This window comes from Choloepus didactylus, chromosome 17 (genome assembly GCF_015220235.1).
Source record: "Choloepus didactylus isolate mChoDid1 chromosome 17, mChoDid1.pri, whole genome shotgun sequence".
NCBI lineage: Eukaryota > Metazoa > Chordata > Mammalia > Pilosa > Megalonychidae > Choloepus > Choloepus didactylus.
In genome coordinates this window covers 38,078,689-38,096,483 of record NC_051323.1, presented here as the reverse complement: position 1 = coordinate 38,096,483, position 17,795 = coordinate 38,078,689, and the positions used below count along the sequence as shown (strand labels likewise).

The following is a 17,795-nucleotide window of genomic DNA, read 5'->3' as shown; positions in this document are numbered from 1 at the left end:
CCCATTAAGCAGTAATTCCCCATTCTCCCTCTTTCCAGTCCCTGGTAACCTCTAATCTACTTTCTGCGTCTATAAATTTGCCTACTCTACATATTTCATGTGAGTGGAATTATACAATATTTGTCCTTTTGTGTCTGGCTTATTTCACTTAGTATAATGTTTTCAAGGTCCATCCATGGTGTAGCATGTGTCAGCACTTCATTCCTTTTTATGGCTGAATAATACTCTATTGTATGGATATACCATATTTTGTTTATCCATTTGTCTGTTGATGGACATTTGGATTGTTTCTATGTCATAATTTTTTTTTTCTTAAATTAGAAGGATTTTGAAGGATTGCTGCAAATAACTGTATCAGCCAATGGAAGGTTTGGAATGTCACATACTGATAATATCAGATTAATGCTATCATAGAAAAACTGATTGCTGACTCCTCCAGCCCAGTGGTTCTCAACAGGAAAGATACCATATACCCCTTGGGGCCATTTTGGAAAATGGCTTGCTAAAGTGATTAGAGGATGCTTCTGACATATACTAGGCAGAGGCCGATTGATAGATATTCTGTGATGTCCAAGACAACTGCATGCATCAAAATACTGCTCTGTGGAACCTCTTTGTTGCTGAGATGTGGCCTCTCTCTCTCTCTCTAAGCCCATTTGGCAGGTGAATTCACTGCCCTCCCCTCTATGTGAGACATGACCCGCAGGGTTATAAATCTCCCTGGCAATGCAGGACATGACTCCTGGGGGTGAGCCTGGACCCGGCAGCATGGGATTGAGAAAATCTTCTTGACCAAAAGGAAGAAGCTAAATGAAACAAAATAATGTTTCAGTGGCTGAGAGATTTCAAATGAAGTCGAGAGGTCACTCTAGAGGTCATTCCTATGTGCTGTATAGATATCCCTTTTTAGTTTTTAGTGTATTGGAATAGCTATAAGAAAATACTTGAAACTGTTGAACTGCAAACCAGCAGCCTTGATTCGTGAAGACGATTGCCTAACTATGTAGTTTACATGGTGTGACCGTGTAATTGTGAAAACCTTGTGGCTCACACTCCCTTTATCCAGTATATGGACAGATGAGTAGAAAAATGGGGACAAAAACTAAATGAAAAATGGAGTGGGATGGGGAGGTAGTGGAATGCTTTGGGTGTTCTTTTTTACTTTTATTTTTATTCTTATTTTCATTCTTTTTGGAGTAAGGAAAATGTTCAAAAATTGATTGGGGTAATGAATGCACAACTATATGATGGTACTGTGAACAGCTGATTGTGCACCGAAGATGAATGTATAGTATGTGAATATAGCTCAATAAAACTGAATTAAAAAAAAATACTGCTTTGTGTCTTGAATGAGACTTTCAAATGTCCTATAGGACTTATTTATAGTTACCTGATTTTTGAACCCAACTCCATTTTATATAAAGTTCCAAGTAGTTTTTGTTTATTTTTAAGATCACTTAATTTTCCAGGAATGTAACTACTGTGTAAACCAGGGGAAGTTTGTACTTCGGTGGGAAACTTTACCAAGAATAGTTTGTTATTTTGAAAAATCATGTTTCTGACAGCAACATTGCTAATGGTGTGTTCCGGTTTGCTAATGCTGCCATTATGCAAAATACCAGAAGTGGATTGGCTTTTAGAAAGGGGGTTTATTTGGTTACAGATTTACAGTCTGAGCCATGAAAATGTCCAAATTAAGGCATCGACATGAGTATACCTTCACTGAAGAACAGCTGATGATGTCCGGAAAACCTCTGTTAGCTTGGAAGGCATGTGGCTGGTGTCTGCTGATTTTTTGCTCCGGGGTGTGTTTCAAAATGGCTTTTTCCAACATGTTTCTGGGCTTGTGTCTTAGCTCCTCTCTCTCAGCTCCTGTGCATCCTTGCTTCTTTCTCCCAGGACATTTCTCTCTAAGTGTCTGGGGGTCCTCTCTTAGCTTCTCCGGGGCAAACTCTGGGCTAGCATCTCAAAGTGTCAGCAAACTGTGTCAGCTTCCAAGCATCTAACATCTGTGTGTCCTGGTTTAGCATATCCCAGGGCATTTTCATCCCTCTGCTCTCTGTGAGAGCTTCCTTTAAAGGACTCCAGTCCTTTAATGAAGTCCTACCTGAATGGGCGGGGTCAAAACTCCATGGAAACACTCAATCAAGAGGTCACACCCTAATCAAAGAGATTAATCAATCTGCCCCCACAAGATTGCATTAAAGAGTATGGCTTTTTCTGGGGGACATAATATATACAAACCAGCAAATTTTTGATTCTTCAGTACAGCCAGATACATATGTGATTCTGAATTTTGGGGGGGTTGTTGCATTCACAGTGATTCTACCTACAGGTGTAAGCCTCTGAGTACCTCATTATATCATATGTAAGAATTTACATTCTGAGATATATAACATTTTATTACAAATGTATTATATTTATCCTTTATTTTATACTTAGATCATTATATTGGCTTAAAATTTCATTTGTGTAGTTAAATTATATCACCTATGAATTTCATTTCAGGATAGTAAAGGGGTATTGCAAAATATCTGTTATAAGAAGGGGGCATTAGACCGATAGATTGTGGCCTAATCCAAAAGGCTAGTGGAAGTAATATTTGTGGGATCCTGAGTCTGTTTCTTACAGGGAACGTTCTTTGGGCCAAGGGCATTGAAGGACTCCCTTAATACAGTTCAGGGGCTTCTCTAAATGTCTCTTATCAGCCCACAACATTACTTTGACTTTCACCTCCCAGATCCTGGTCTTCCTCTGAGAGATTATTTTGTAATTGACCTCAGACACCAGCCACCTCTATTCAGCCTCCACATCGTACCATCTGTGGCAGTGGAAATCAGTATTTTTAGATGCTGAAACAAGATCAACCTATATAGAGAAAATAAATCTGGTTCCACTTTTACTTCCTGTATAGGATATCATTAGCATAGTTTCCATATGAATAAGGACTGTCATCTACCATATGCTATTCACCATATGGCATTATGCCCGTTTCAAGGCATATTTTAATATAGCACAAAGGCAAAGAGGTTTAAACTAAAATATCTGCTGTGCATTGTGGTATAAGACTTGCTGGTTATCGTGACACCTGAGTAAGTTAGTGTCACGGCCCAAGAAGGCTTTTGTAGCTGCAGGACTAAAGAAAGCACCAGACATGTTCTGAGACATGAGCTTTTGTTATGGGGCTTACCTACAGGGTGGGGAAGTCAAGTCCCATTGCCCTGAAATCAGGAGCTTCTCTGAATGGATTCAGGAGCTTCTCTGAATGGTGGCGAGTTCAGAGCACAACGTGGAAATAGTCTGCAATTTGTGGGGGCTAAATAAGCTGGTTATAAGGGCTCAACATTCCAATGGGTATGAGAGCATAAGGTGGGGAGCAGGAGGATTATAGATTATCTTGTAGTTAACAGTATCTCAGGGAGTCTCAGGGAAGAGGTAGTTTCAGGTATAGTTTACATTTAGCAACTGATATTACAAGGAGAATAGGTCAAACCTTAACTGTCCTAGGTCAAACAAACTGCTGTGTGCAGTCTTCAAGACACTTGGGGGCACAGAGCTCCCACAGTTAGCTTTCTGCATACATGACATATTACCTAGAAAAATGTATTGAGTAAAAGAAACTTTGGGCAAAATAAAAGTAAATTGTTAGAATTTTAGCTCGATTGAGGCAGAGTCTCAGAGATTTTGTAGTACAGGCCATTTTATTAGGTGGAGAAAAGAAGCAACGGAGACAAAGCCTGGCTGACAAGGAAGTAGGGAGACATGATTTCCTTATTTGTAGCTATTAAAGTGTCAATATCCCATATTTCGATACTTTCATTAATTCAAGAAATAGTTATTGAGGCCTTTTCACGTGTCCCTGGGGAAACAATGGTGAACAGACCATAACCCTGAATAACAAGGCATTTACAATCCTGTGGGGTAGATATCCATGAATCCTCCGCCCTCCCCACCCTCCGAATCACATTTGTGAGTACACATGGATCTTTGCAAATGGAGAGAAGTGCTGTTAAAGAAAGGAATCCAAAACAAAGAAAACTATGTTAGAGTTTTTCCATTAGTCCTTCCAGATACACTTTCCATGTTTCTCTTCCCTGCCCTGTGCTCCAGGAGGTTGCCTCTGTGGCAACCTGCCAGAGCCTCAGGTTGATTGGAAGGTGGGAGGAGTAAGAAATCAGGCTATTCACTCCCCCTCCCAGCCAAGCTATAGTCTGGCTTCTTTTATTTGCTGAAAGCCACAGCTATTCCCTCTGCTTCCACCCATCTGCCTACAACTTAGCCTGAGATGCTAAGGGCCTCCTGCTGTTGTTAGCCCAGAATGCTTCCCTACAGCTGGCAGGCTTCCTTTAACTCGGCCCACACCTTTGTAAATGGTCTCCTCAGTGACCTCACCCGTGAATGTGCCTTTTCTTCCAGGTCTTCTGACTGATACACTATCCTAGACTGAGGGGGCAGAGCTGCTGGTAATGAAAGGAGCATTGTAGGCAGAGGAAAGAGCCCCGCAGTGGAAATGTTTGAAGAAAGGCCAGTGTGGCTGTAGCGTTACAGGGAGAGGCTGAGATTATGCTGGAAAGGGAGACGAGAGTCAGACCATAGTTCAGAGGATGGAGTGGACCTTTGTATTTCTTTCTTTTTCTTTTCTTACTTTCTTCTTTTTGAATGCCCAGCATTTGAAATCTCTTCTTGAATTTGGGAAACTCCTCACCTAAGGGGTCTTGGAAAACAAGTCAGTCTGCTATTGGAGTAGTTCAGCTCCCCAGGTAGCTAAGCGTGGATAGATGACTAGGCCCAGCCAATCCAACACACCCATCCAGTATTTGGAGCAGGAATCAGAAGCAGAACAGTGAAGAATTCTCTTCTGGTCTTGGTGGGTATGGCAGTGGCCCCAGCAGTGGTTTCCAGGGTGTTCACAGTACAAGCCTTGGTACCCATTTCCTCAGCTGGGTCCCCAGCCTTCCTAGTGGCTCATAACCTTTTTAAAATTTTTCTTGTCTGAATGGGCCAGAGTCAGTTTCTTCCTAGTGGCAATTTCCTTTTAATAAATTTCTTTGCTCTTTGAATCAGCCAGAGTTGATTTCTTTTGTTGGTAACTAAGAACCCTGATGGTTAAATTGTGCCGTACAGACCAGCTGAGTGCTGTGTCTTTTATCATAAGAACAAAGAGAGGTAATGTAAGGCTCTTAAACAATGGGAACGGAGTGGTTGTGGTGACAGGAACAAATTTGCATTTTGGATAGATCTCTCAACCTGCCTTGAGGAAGGTCTGGATTAATGTAGGTGGCAGTGGAGACAGAGAGAAGTAGATGGATTTAAGGGTTATTTAGCAAGTAAAAGTGATACGACTGAATGTGGAAGAGAGTAAGGAAAAGAGATATCAAGGTTAGTCCTATGTTTCCTGTTTTCTGAACTGGGTGGGTATTGACTGCATGGGGTACAGTTACTTTGTTTAAAGCCTTGATTGCTACGAAAGACTTAATGGCTGATCAAAATGATTTTTCCACTCCTCTGTGCTTTTATATACTGGCATAAACTTGTTGGAGTTGGATGAATTGCACATAATTGTTTTTAGGATCCAGATTCTGAATTCAGACCTTGTTTCAATGCTTGGCTATCACAGATGAGAAGAAACACAGTTGGTCTGTGAGTCACACTGTGAAGTAGTATTCAGTGCTAAGGATTCATCTGCAAAGTTCACTTCAGCATATCCCTGGGCTGGTATTGAGTAGGAGGAAAACCATTTTAGAGAAGCCAGAATTGAGCTGCCATCTGTCATGCATGGGCTTTGCTTCTTCCTTGTAATGGGTGAATAGAACATTTAACAAGGCAGTAGCTGCAAAGTGATATGCAGCATCTCCATTCATGACAAAACTCTGAATTTTATAACTGGAAATGTCCTTCTGGACTGTGTTTATGCATCCTCAACTGAATGAATTATTGCCTAAAGTCCACTACCATCAACACTTATACCAAAACCTAAAATCAGAAAATTGTGAAACTAATATTTATTGCTTACTGGTGTTCACTGCCTCTTCAATGTGAGTCCACCTGTTTTTAATAACTCTTCTGAACTTTCCCCAAAGTCATACAATTTCCATATATTTGTGCATATTTTAAACCAATTACTCTGCCAACCACTTATAAATATATATTTATACACATACAACCACATCATATATTTACATAATTAATTCACATTAATTAAATATATGTGAAGTAGGTATTGCTGACCCCATTTTACACATAAGGGAGTTGAGGCCCACAGTTAGAAACCCGACTTTGAACTCAGATATTTATTACTACACCTATGCCAAACCACTGTTCCACAAAACTATCAGATTTACCATTTGCTCCTGTCCTTTATTCTGTGTTTCCTCAGCTAGCATCAATTCAGTTTATATTATTTTGAAATTGAAGACCTGTTGTTCTGCTTTCTTATAGAGATAACAATATAGACAAACAAATTGAGTAAGTAGGGTGAGGAGTTAAAAGAAATAGTTAAAGGAATTTAAATCTGAGTGGGTAAAGGAAAAGCTGGCTGAACACTCTTACGATTCCTCAGCATAGCTCTCATATCATAAGTCAGAGTGAGAAATAGGGTCAGAAACGTGTTTAAACGTCAGAAAAGCTCTGCTACAATGAAGGGAAAACACTGGACCAGGAGTCAAAAGATGAGATTTGAATCCTGGCTTTGAATCCTAGTTTTGATACCTGTTGTGTGATGTCCAAATCCCAGAGGGTCTGGATGGTAACACCTTTGTAAAACATTTGTGAGGATTAAATGATTAACATTTACAGAAACTGTTTATAACCATAGAGCATTCTACAAATGTAGATCTCATTGTTAAGTATTTGGGGCCTGAAAGGTTGAATTTCTGAAAGTCAAGCACAGGGCAAAGGATGTCAATGCTTGCTGGCTCGCATCAGCAGAGCAACATCACCAACTGCAATACCAACCATCACAGCAATTTTTACATTTTCCAAGTCCTCGTGTTTTTTCCCTTTTTTACACAACACTGCTGTGAGGTTTACCATTGTGCATAATTTACAGAACAAGAAGCTGAAATAAGTTCTCCAGTGTCAGAGAGAGAAATAGAAATAAAATCAGAATTCATTTCTATCTTGCACTGTGTACTTCCGTTCTCTAGAATACCTTTGCCTAACACCATTTATGGAGAAAAATGTAACTTAAGCATCTGTGGTTAAATTTAGCAGATAACGTTAAAAGATGATACTAGGAAAATACATTTAGAGAGAGAGCATACTTAATCTGCTAGGAAAAAGAATGGGTTTTAAGTGTTCTTAGAACTCAAGTCTAGCAAATTATTTCCCATGAAAGGGGAAAGTCTGTGATAACGGTACTTGAAATTCTTTTTTAAAACATCTCAATTTTGAATTTATGTCTGAAAGTGATTTAAGTTTTCCTATGCAAGATATTCCATACTTGCTAATATGTCCACCCAGTGGACTAGCAAACTCTGGGGGAAAAGTAAAACGTAACAAAACCACACATTATTATCAGTTCAGTGACTCCTTAAAGTTAACATTTAAATTGTTTGTCTTTTCCAAATAGAAGCTGTAAGCACAAATTGCTTTATTATTAGCCTAAGGGCTTTGGTTATCTTAAGCATGCAATATTTTTAGCTCTATTTGCATAACCCATAGGATTTAAGCAAAACATTGCAGGAAAGTGACTGAACACATGTTGTTTAGTGGAATGTTTTATTTATGGGGGTATTTTGGCATGGAAATTGTCCAGTTGGATGTCACTGATGAGCCAGCTCAGCATACAGTATGTGGATGGACATTCTATGGTATTTGTCATAGTAGCCCTGGTAAACTAAGACAGGGTTTGATGAGACTCCCATGTCCTTATAATAAATCCCCTGTTTTTGCTTTTGCTAAACATAGCACTGTTTTCTGTTACATGTGCCCAAAATGTCTTAACTAATACACTATTTAGTTGTGGTTAGTAAAATCAATAATCTTACTCAGGTTGTGTGAGAAAGAGGCAGCATTTATTGGTATAGCCATTTTAGGTGGTGCAATGAAATTTTGTTTTAAATATACTTGTTTGGCTTAATTTACAAAACATTATTATATGTTATGAGAGCATAAACTCTGGGCATATGGATGGGACATCTTGAACAGACCTGGGCAGTTTTAGTAAGTAGGAGCATATTTCTAACGCAAGAGAATTTTTTTGTGGGACAAAACAATTGGGTTAGTGAGAACAATTAATCAAATACTGATAGATGGCAAACATCGGGGATCAGGAGTAATCTTTCAGCCTGGTCAGGAATGTCTGTGAAATACTTAAAATAAGAAATTAAACGGGTGTTTAATAGTGGATTGTCTTATTAGCTATGTAATTATGCAAAATGGCAATTCTTTTTGAATCAGCAATATATTTTATGTTATAAACAAATAGGTAGTCTTTTGCCTATTCATTCATTAACCTGAATTGAGCTTGCTTCATATTGATTTCCAGGGAGTATAGGGATGGCTAAAACAGTTCCTGCTCCAGACTCATAGGGTGTGTCAGAAACTGGAAATCAATCAAGTTTTGATTTGGGATAACTCAGTTAACATTTAGTACTACTTGCCACTGATCCCTGAAATGAATAGTCAAGATAATAATATGCCCAATAACAGTAATCAAAGGGGTGAAATATTCGTTTAACTGAACCGTGAGATAATGTGATGTGGTTTTATCATATATGGGGATAATTTGCCTGCTATTCCTCACCCTCCACTTTCCCAAGAACTTGCACAAACATCCCTTGCTGCCCAAATGAAGCAGAACATGGGATGAATGGAAAGATCAATGTTTTGCTACCATATTTAGAAGCACAATGAGGATGACCAGGTGATGAAAATGCTGGTGGGCCAACAGCTTTGGAATTTAGTCATGTGACTGGCACAATTATAGTTAGCATGTTATATGTTTAGTCACTAAAATATGCAGATTTATAATAAAAGGCCATATTGTACTGGGAATAATTAATTTAGAATACTTTCATGGGGTAGGTTAATACTCAAGATTTCTTATTTCTTAAGAAAATACCACATTTAGAATCTGCTCTGCAAGTGTCTGTGGGCATATTTGACAAAATGTCTTATAATGAGGATTCTGAAATCCTAATTACAGTTAAATCATTGCAGTGATTTAAATTGATGTTGAACATGGGTTAAGCAGTTTCATGAGAGTGAATTTCACACTGAACCAGAACACACTAACTGCTGCCATTCTGCATTATATATTGTGCTTCTGGAAGCCAGGATCTTTTCTCACCTACCTATTCTTTTATGTATCCTTAATTCCAGCATGATTTAACATACACTATTCTAGAATTAGTGAAGAAAGTACCAATTAAACCATCCGAGCTCCAGAGAAATTCTTCTTTAATCATTCTAGTTAGTTTACACACTATACACTCTAATTTTCTGTGCTATCTAAATGAAAATAAAATATACTTCATCACTTTGAAAAGGCTCTTCTTCATTTGACAAAATCCAACACCACTTAATGATAAAAACACTCAACTTAGTAGGAATAGAAGGGAATTTACTCAGCCTGATAAATGGCATCTGCATAAACGCACAACTAACATCATACTTAATGGTGAATGATTGAAAACTTTCCCCCTAAGATCAGGAACAAGACAAGAATGTACTCTCCCACCACTTCTATTCAACATTATACTGGAGGTTCTAGGACAATTAGACAAGAAAATGAAATAAAAGTCATCGAGAGAGCCCGGGAGTCGAAGCCGGTTTCCAACATCGTCCTGTACCCCGCCTCCTCATTCCTCTCAACATGACAGATGCTGCTGTATCCTTCGTCAAGGACTTCCTGGCAGGTGCAGAGGCTGCGGTCATCTCCAAGACAGCGGTGCTGCCCACTGAGCAGGTCAGGCTGCTGCTGCAGGTGCAACATGCAAGCAAATCACCTCAGAAAAGCAGTGCAAGGGCATTATAGACTACGTGGTTCGTATCCCCAAGGAGCAAGGAGTTCTGTCCTTCTGGCGTGGTAACCTGGCAAATGTCATCAGATACTTCCCCGCATAGGCGCTCAACTTTGCCTTCAAAGATAAATACAAGCAGATCTTCCCGGTGGTGTTGACAAGAGGACCCAGTTTTGGCGCTATTTTGCAGGGAACCTGGCATCAGGTGGTGCCACTTGGGCCACATCCTTGTGTTTTGTGTACCCTCTTGATTTTGCCCCTACCCGTCTAGCAGCTGATGTGGGGAAAGCTGGAGCTGAAAGGGAATTCAAAGGCGTCGGTGACTGCCTGGTTAAGATCTACAAATCCGATGGGATTAAGGGTCTGTACCAAGGCTTTAACGTGTCAGTACAGGGTATCATCATCTACCAAGCTGCCTTTTTCGCTATCTATGACACCGCAAAGGGAATGCTTCCAGATCCCAAGAATACTCACATCTTTATCAGCTGGATAATCGTACAGTCTGTCACAGCTGTTGCTGGGTTGACTTCCTACCCATTTGACACTGCTCCTCCCTGCATGATGATGCAGTCAGGGTGTAAAGGAACTGAAATCTTGTACACAGGCACGCTTGACTGTGGGAGGAAGATTGCTAGAGATGAAGGATCCAAAGCTTTCTTCAAGGGCGTGTGGTCCAGTATTCTCAGGGGCATGGGTGGTGCTTTTGTGCTTGTCTTGTATGATGAAATCAAGAAGTTCACGTAAGTTATTTTCTAGTGTGTTCCCCTCCTGTGAACCGGCATGCTGTATTATATAACATATCTTGAGCATTCTTAACAGATGGTGTCTGTCTGTTTATCAAATGGCAACTATTTACTGGTTGAAAATGAGAAGCCATAATATTCATCTGACCACTTTTTCTCTTAAAGCCATTTCCATGATGATGATGGTGGGACTCAATTATATTTTTTATTTCAGTCATTCCTAATAAATAACAAATTTTAAGAAATAAAAATATCTGAAAAAAAGTCATCGAGATATGAAAGGAAAAGCAAATCAATCTCTATTTGAAGATGACATGAACTTATATGTAAACAATCCTAAGGAATTCACAAAAACTATTAGTGCTAATAAATAAGTTTGGCAAGATTGAGGATACAAGACCAATACACAAAAGACAACTGCATTTTTACATGTAGCAATGAATTATCCAAAAATGAAATTTTAAAAATTCCATTTACAATAGCATCAAAAAGATTCAAATACTTAGGAATAAATTTAACAAAAGAACTACAGAGCTTATTTTCTGAAAACTACAATACATTTTTGAAAGAAATTAAAGAAGCTCAAAATAAAAGGAAAGATATTTCATGTTCCTGGTTTTGAGGGCTTAATATTGTTATGATGATGTGATGGTTGGGTTTATGTGTCAACTTGGCCAGGTGATAGTACCTAGGTGTGTGGTCAAGCAAGCACTGGCCTAACCATTACTGCAAGGACATTTGTGACTGGTTAGTAAACCAGAAGACTGGTTTATTAAATCATCAGTCAATAGGCTGCAGCTGTGACTGATTACATCAACGAAGGGCATGTCTTCCGCAATGAGAGAATTCAATCAGCTGGATTTAATCCAATTAGTTGAAGACTTTTAAGCAAGACAGATAGAGGACCTTCACTTTTTCTTTGGCTAACCAGGGAAGCATTTCCTGAGAAGTTCATCAAAGTTGCCAGTTTGTTCCTGAGGAGTTCATCGAACACGTTCATAAAAGTTGCCAGTTTTCTGCCTGAGGAGTTCATCGAGCATCTTCATTGGACTTGTCAGTTTGCTGCCTGCCCTATGGAATTTGGACTCATGCATGTCCACAGTTGCATGAGACACTTTTATAATATCTTATATTTATAGATATCTCTTGTTGATTCTGTTTCTCTAGAGAACCCTAACTAATACGGATAGCAAGACTCCCCAATCTGTTCTAAAGATTCAGTGTAATCCTTGTCCAAACCAAGTACCTTTTTTTTTTCCAGTAATGGACAAACAGATCTTAAAATTCATATGGAAATTTAAGGGGCCCAGAATAGCCAAAAGGCCCTAAAATAGCTAAAATAACCTTGAAAAAGAAGAACACAGTTGGAAGACTCACACTTTCTAATTTCAAAACTTACTACAAAGTTATGGTAATCAATCAATGTGGTACTGACATACAGATAGACATATAGATCAGTGGAATAGAACTGAGAGTTGGAAAAACAAACAAACAAAAAAACACCTCACATTTATGGTCAATTGTTTTCTGAAAAGGGTGCTGTACAGTTTGTATGTATTATGTCCCCCAGAAAAAGCCATATTCTTTGATGCAGTCTTGTGGGGCAGATGTTATAGGGCTGATTAGATTGGAATCCTTTGAGTGTTTCCATGGAGATGTGACCCACAAAACTGTAGATGATAACTCTGATGAGATAATTTCCATGGAGGCATGGCCCCTCCCATTCAGCATGGGCCTTGATTACTGGAGCGGTATATAAGCTCAGACAGAAGGAGTGAGCTTGTTACAGCCAAGAGGGACACTTTGAAGAATGCACTGTAACTGAGAGAGGAGCTTCAGCTCACAGAGACATTTTAGAGACGGCCTTTGAAAGCCAACTTTTGCTCTGAAGAAGCTAAGAGAGGACAGACACCCCAAGAGCAACTCAGAGTGACACTTTTGAGGAATTGCAGCCTAGAGAGGAACATCCTGGGAGAAAGCCATTTTGAACCCAGAGCTTGGAGCGGACACCAGCCACGTGCCTTCCCAGCTAATAGAGGTTTTACTGGACGCCATTGGCCATCTACCACCGAAGGTACCAGATTGCTGATATGTTACCTTGGACACTTTATGGCCTTAAGACTGGAACTGTGTAACTAAATAAGCCCCCTTTTTAAAAGCCAATCCATCTCTGGTGTTTTGCATTCTGGCAGCATTAGCAAAACTAGAACAAGTGCCAAGACCATTCAAGAGGGAAAGAATAGTCTTTTCAACAAACGGTGCTGACACAAGTGGATATCCACTTGTGAAAGAATGTAGTTGGACCCCTACCTCACACCATATACAAAAAATCAACTTAAAAGGGATAAAAGGCCCAAATGTCAGAGCTCTTAGAAGAAAACAGAGGTTTGAATCTTCATGACCTTGTACTAGGCAATGGATTCTTAGATATGCCACCAAAAGCACAAGGAGCAAAGGAAAAATTGGACATCATAAATATTTAAAACTTTCATGCTTTAAAGGATACCATCAAGAAAGTGAAAAAGCAATTTACAGAATGTGAGAAAAGTTTTTTAAAGCTAATATAAGGGACTTGATCTAGAATATATAAAGAAACATTGCAACACAATAATAAAAAGAAATTCAATTAAAAATAGGCAAAGGTTCTGAATAGATATTTCTCCCAAAATAGATATGCAAATGGCCATTAAACACACGACAAGATGCTCAGTGGCATCAGTCATTAGGCAAACCCAAATCAAAACTGTGAGTCCGGGAGGGGAGGGGAGGGGAAGGGAATCAGCGGTGGCACCCAGACTGCTTATGCTGATGGAAGGCCAGCGGTGCCCACTCCTGGCCGCTGCTCTGCGGCCCAATGGCCGGTGGCATCCACCTAAGAAAGTCGGGTTCTTGAGCTCGCTCCGTCCGTTTCTCTCCCATTCTGCTGACGTAGGCCTCGAATGAAAGACCTGGGGGGAGGCTCTGACCATGGCAGCAAGGTTCCTGAGGGTGTGGGCTCTGAGGTTATAATATAACTTACCTCTCATGCTTTTTCTCTGTCCCTTCTCCCCAAATGACGAACAGTAGGTAAAGAAGAAGAAAACATGTCAGGACACAAATGTTATTCCTGGAACTTGCATGATCAATATGCTCAAGATAAGTCAGTTGTAAATAAAAGGCGAAAGAAGTGTTAGGAAATGGAACAGGCCTTTATTAAAGCAACAGGGAAGAAGGAAGATGAACATGTAGTTGCCTCCAATGTAGACCTGGATGCCAAAGTAGAGCTGTTTCACTCGATTCAGCAAACCTGTTTGGACTTGTCTAAAGTGTTGTCCTTTACCAAAAGAGGATATATTTCTTGTCTTAAGAAAATGACTTGGGAAGATGTCTTCGATCCCAAGGCTTCCAAGATAAAACCAGAGCAGGAAAAATGATGCAAGCCACAGGAAAGGCCTTCTGCTTTTCTCCCCAGCAAAGGATGGGCTTGCAAAACCCTTTGTGCCAATTTCACTAAGAAGTGGAGACTTTTCAACATCAGGCCATCTCAGACACTTGGCTGACGGTGAACCGCATGGATTCAATAGAATCCATTCAATAGATTCAATAGACTGAATACAGAGGGGCATTATTATGGGACATTAATATGGATGAAGAATGGGTCACAGAAGCCTGATCCAGAGTTCTGCAAGCAACTGGAGAAGTTCAGGAAGATACAAACCCAAGTATGCCTTGCAGACAACTACAACAACCAAAAAAAAACTTTGCAAATTGAAGATGGATATGTATCAAAAAGTGGATCTTCTTGGAGCAAACAGATGCAATCTCTTGTATCATATGTTAACAACATACCAGACCACTCTGGTTTATTTTTAGGAGAAAATTTCTCATACCTTGGCAGCCATCCATGATGGTTCCCAACCATGTGAATTCACTGTGTTAAAAAGCTTACAAGATCCTATGAAAAAAATAGTTGAGAAAGAAGAAAGGACAGTACCGAAAGGATAGTACAGAAGCAGCAAGGGAGAAACCAAGTAAGTTAATTAAATTAGAGGATGAAAACGAGAGCAAGGAATCCTCTATTTCTAAGACTGAAGATGGGAAAAGTATTTTATCTGCCTTAGACAAAAGCTCTACACATAATGCATGCTCAGGACTGATAGATGAACTAATACGTGAACTCTGAGGAACGTGCTTGCCTGGCCTCAGTGGAAACTGGCATCTGACAAAGATGACCTACTGCTGCAGTGTGAGATCTTTAGCACTTCTTCCCTGGAAGAGGGCAAGTTCAGCAAAGAGTGGGCTGCTCTGTTTGGAGATGGTCAGCTGAAGGAGCCAGGGCCAACAAGGACCCCAGGGGAGCCAGACCTCAAGCCCCAGACACGTTCAGGATTCCTTCCTTTTCAGGTTTTAGACCCAAATATGAAAAACTTACAGCCTGCCAAGGCTGACTCAGACCTGACTGCCTGATTTAGCCTCTTTGCTGACCTTGACCCATTAGCAGATCCTGATGTTGATGGGAAAACTGATAAAGAACATGAATTACCGCCTTCAGGAGGGAGCTCTTTAGCAACCCATCTGGGGGCTAGCACAAATATCAAAGATCATTACACTGTTTTAACATTTACGTGCCATTTTAATAAAATGAAAGGGTAAAAGGCCCTGTTTATTTTGGTAAAAAAAAAAAAAAAAAAGAAAGAAACCCACAATGAAATACCACTTCATACCCATTAAGATGGCTATAATGAAAAAAATGGACAATAACAACTGTTGGTGAGATTGTTGGCAAAATGGAACCCTCGGACATTGCTACTGAGAATGCAATATGGTGCAGTCATTTGGAAAACAGTCTGGAAGTTCTCAAAAAGTTAAACATAGAGTTGCCATATGACCAGCAATTCCACTCTTAGGTATATACCCCAAAGGAATACAAACATATGTCCATGCAAAGACATATACTCTAATGTTCATAGCAGCAGCACTCATAATAGCCATAAAATAGAAAAAATACAAATTTCTATCAGCTCATGAATGGATAAACAATGTGATATATCCATACAGTATTATTCAGCCATGAAAAGGAATGAAGTACTGACATGCTATAACATGGATAAAACTTCAAAATATTATACTTAGTCAAAGAAGCAAAGCCAGTCACAAGGACTGCATGTTATATGAATTTAAATATATTTCTATTTATTTGGAGTTTGATTGATAAAAAGTGTTCCAAATAGGCAAATTTATTGAGAAAAAAAGTGGATTAGTAATTGCCTAGGACTGGGGAGGGCGGTAGGAAATGGGGAAAGAATGCAAATAGATATGGGGTTTCTTTTTGGGGTAATGAAAATGTTCTAAAATTGATTGTGGTGATAGTTGCACAGTTCTTTGAATATGGTAAAAGCCAGTAAACTGTACACTTTAAATGGATGGAATATATGGTATGTGATTTATATATCAATATCAATTTGTATGTATTTCTCTATCTGTATCTATGCTATTCTTTCCAATTTCTCACTGGTCCCAGTGACTGAAAATAGCAATGTTAGTTCACTTACAGAAGCTGTGGTTGATAAAGCTTGCTATGTACAATAAAGGTCCAATGAGCAGGGTGCCTGACAGGCCAATTAGACCATTAATACAGTTAATATGGTGATGATAGTAATTCCTAATAATAAATGACATAGAATCTATTTCTGGACATTTCCTTTTTTCATAAACATTTTACACAGCTAAAGGTTTTAATTAAGTCACTTATATTGTCATTTCTCCTTTTTATTAATATTTAAATTTTGCAAGTTCCTTGTAGGAGGTACTGTGAGTTTTGCATTTTGCAAAGTGTTTTGATTTTAAATTTAACATTACCTCTTAAACACTCACTGGGGCCAAAAATGGTAATATTCCCTTCTATAAAATCATATATTTCAACATAGTTAAGTCTTATTTCTTTGCACAAAGGCTGCTTGTTTTTTTTAACATGTAAAATATTAAATCTGATAGGAAGCTTATGTAAATTCAAGGAAAGAGTTCTGGAAGAAGAGATAACAAACTGATAATAATGAAGAGGTGAGAAAGAGACTAGGATTGAGAAAATGGTGAGGGAAGTTCAAAGGGGACTTAAACTTACCCGTATTAAATTAAAATTCTATGCAGTGAATATATACCTATATTACGTGTATAATTAGCAATTAAAAATAACTTATCTGGTCTGATTCCCTTATTTTGCAGATTGCAGAATGGTGGCCTAGAGAGTCCGAGAGACTTAATCAAGGAAGGACATACTGCTAGTTAGTGGTGGAGACAGGACTAGTAGCCAGGTCTCTTGCTGCCGAGTCCCATGCTCTGTTCAATCAACCCAGCCTCTGTGGGTGAAATTGTAGTAATGTATCAAAAATATCCAAAAAAGCTTTTTTGGATATATTGAATATAGTAAATTTGAATTACTCTAGAAATTCTGTCAATTTTTTTTTATCGAAACTGAATTGGAAGATTTAGGTTTGAGTTTTATTTTCCAGCACTAGCACAAAAAAAGATCAGAGTGCCTTGAAGAACAGCCTTTGAAGAACTGGTGTGCCTGGAGATGGGTCGGAGAGGGAGAGTGAAAGGCTATAAGGAGCCTTTTGGCTAGGTCTGGAGTGGTGGCGATAGAAAGATCAGGGTCCCTTAACAGTGCTCAAATATGGTTCCCATGGAGCATGAAAAAGATAACATTTGGCAGTTGCCTATACTGAGCCCTGAAAGTTGCCTTAGTTTTTTTTACCACAATGAGCATGATGATTTAACTATTTCAATAAACTATTTCTATTTAACTCTAAACCTGAAATTGGATATAATTTATATGTAAACATAAATTATGATATTTTTATTATATTATATATTACACCAGGTTTTCAATAATGTATTTCTCTTTATATACAATGTTAACATAACCTACCCTTACTTTTGAGTTACTATTAATTCATTTATGCCTCTATCCTGATTTTCCTCTTGTTAAATTTTTTTCAATGTTTTTCTTTATTAGAGAAATTGTAGGTTTACAGAACAATCATACATAAAACACAGGATTCCCATATATCACCCTACTGTTAACACCTTGCTTTGGTGTGGAACATTT

At 38.9% G+C, this 17,795-nt stretch overlaps 1 protein-coding gene and 2 pseudogenes across 1 annotated transcript in view; all 3 read left to right on the top strand.

The window, feature by feature from the left end:
- The window catches only part of ACYP2 (acylphosphatase 2), a 320,771-nt gene that overhangs the window by 83,985 nt on the left and 218,991 nt on the right, over positions 1-17,795 (top strand). The gene's annotated exons all lie outside the window — the stretch shown is intronic.
- LOC119511987 lies at positions 8,765-10,965 on the top strand (annotated as a pseudogene).
- On the top strand, positions 13,495-15,594 carry LOC119511986 (annotated as a pseudogene).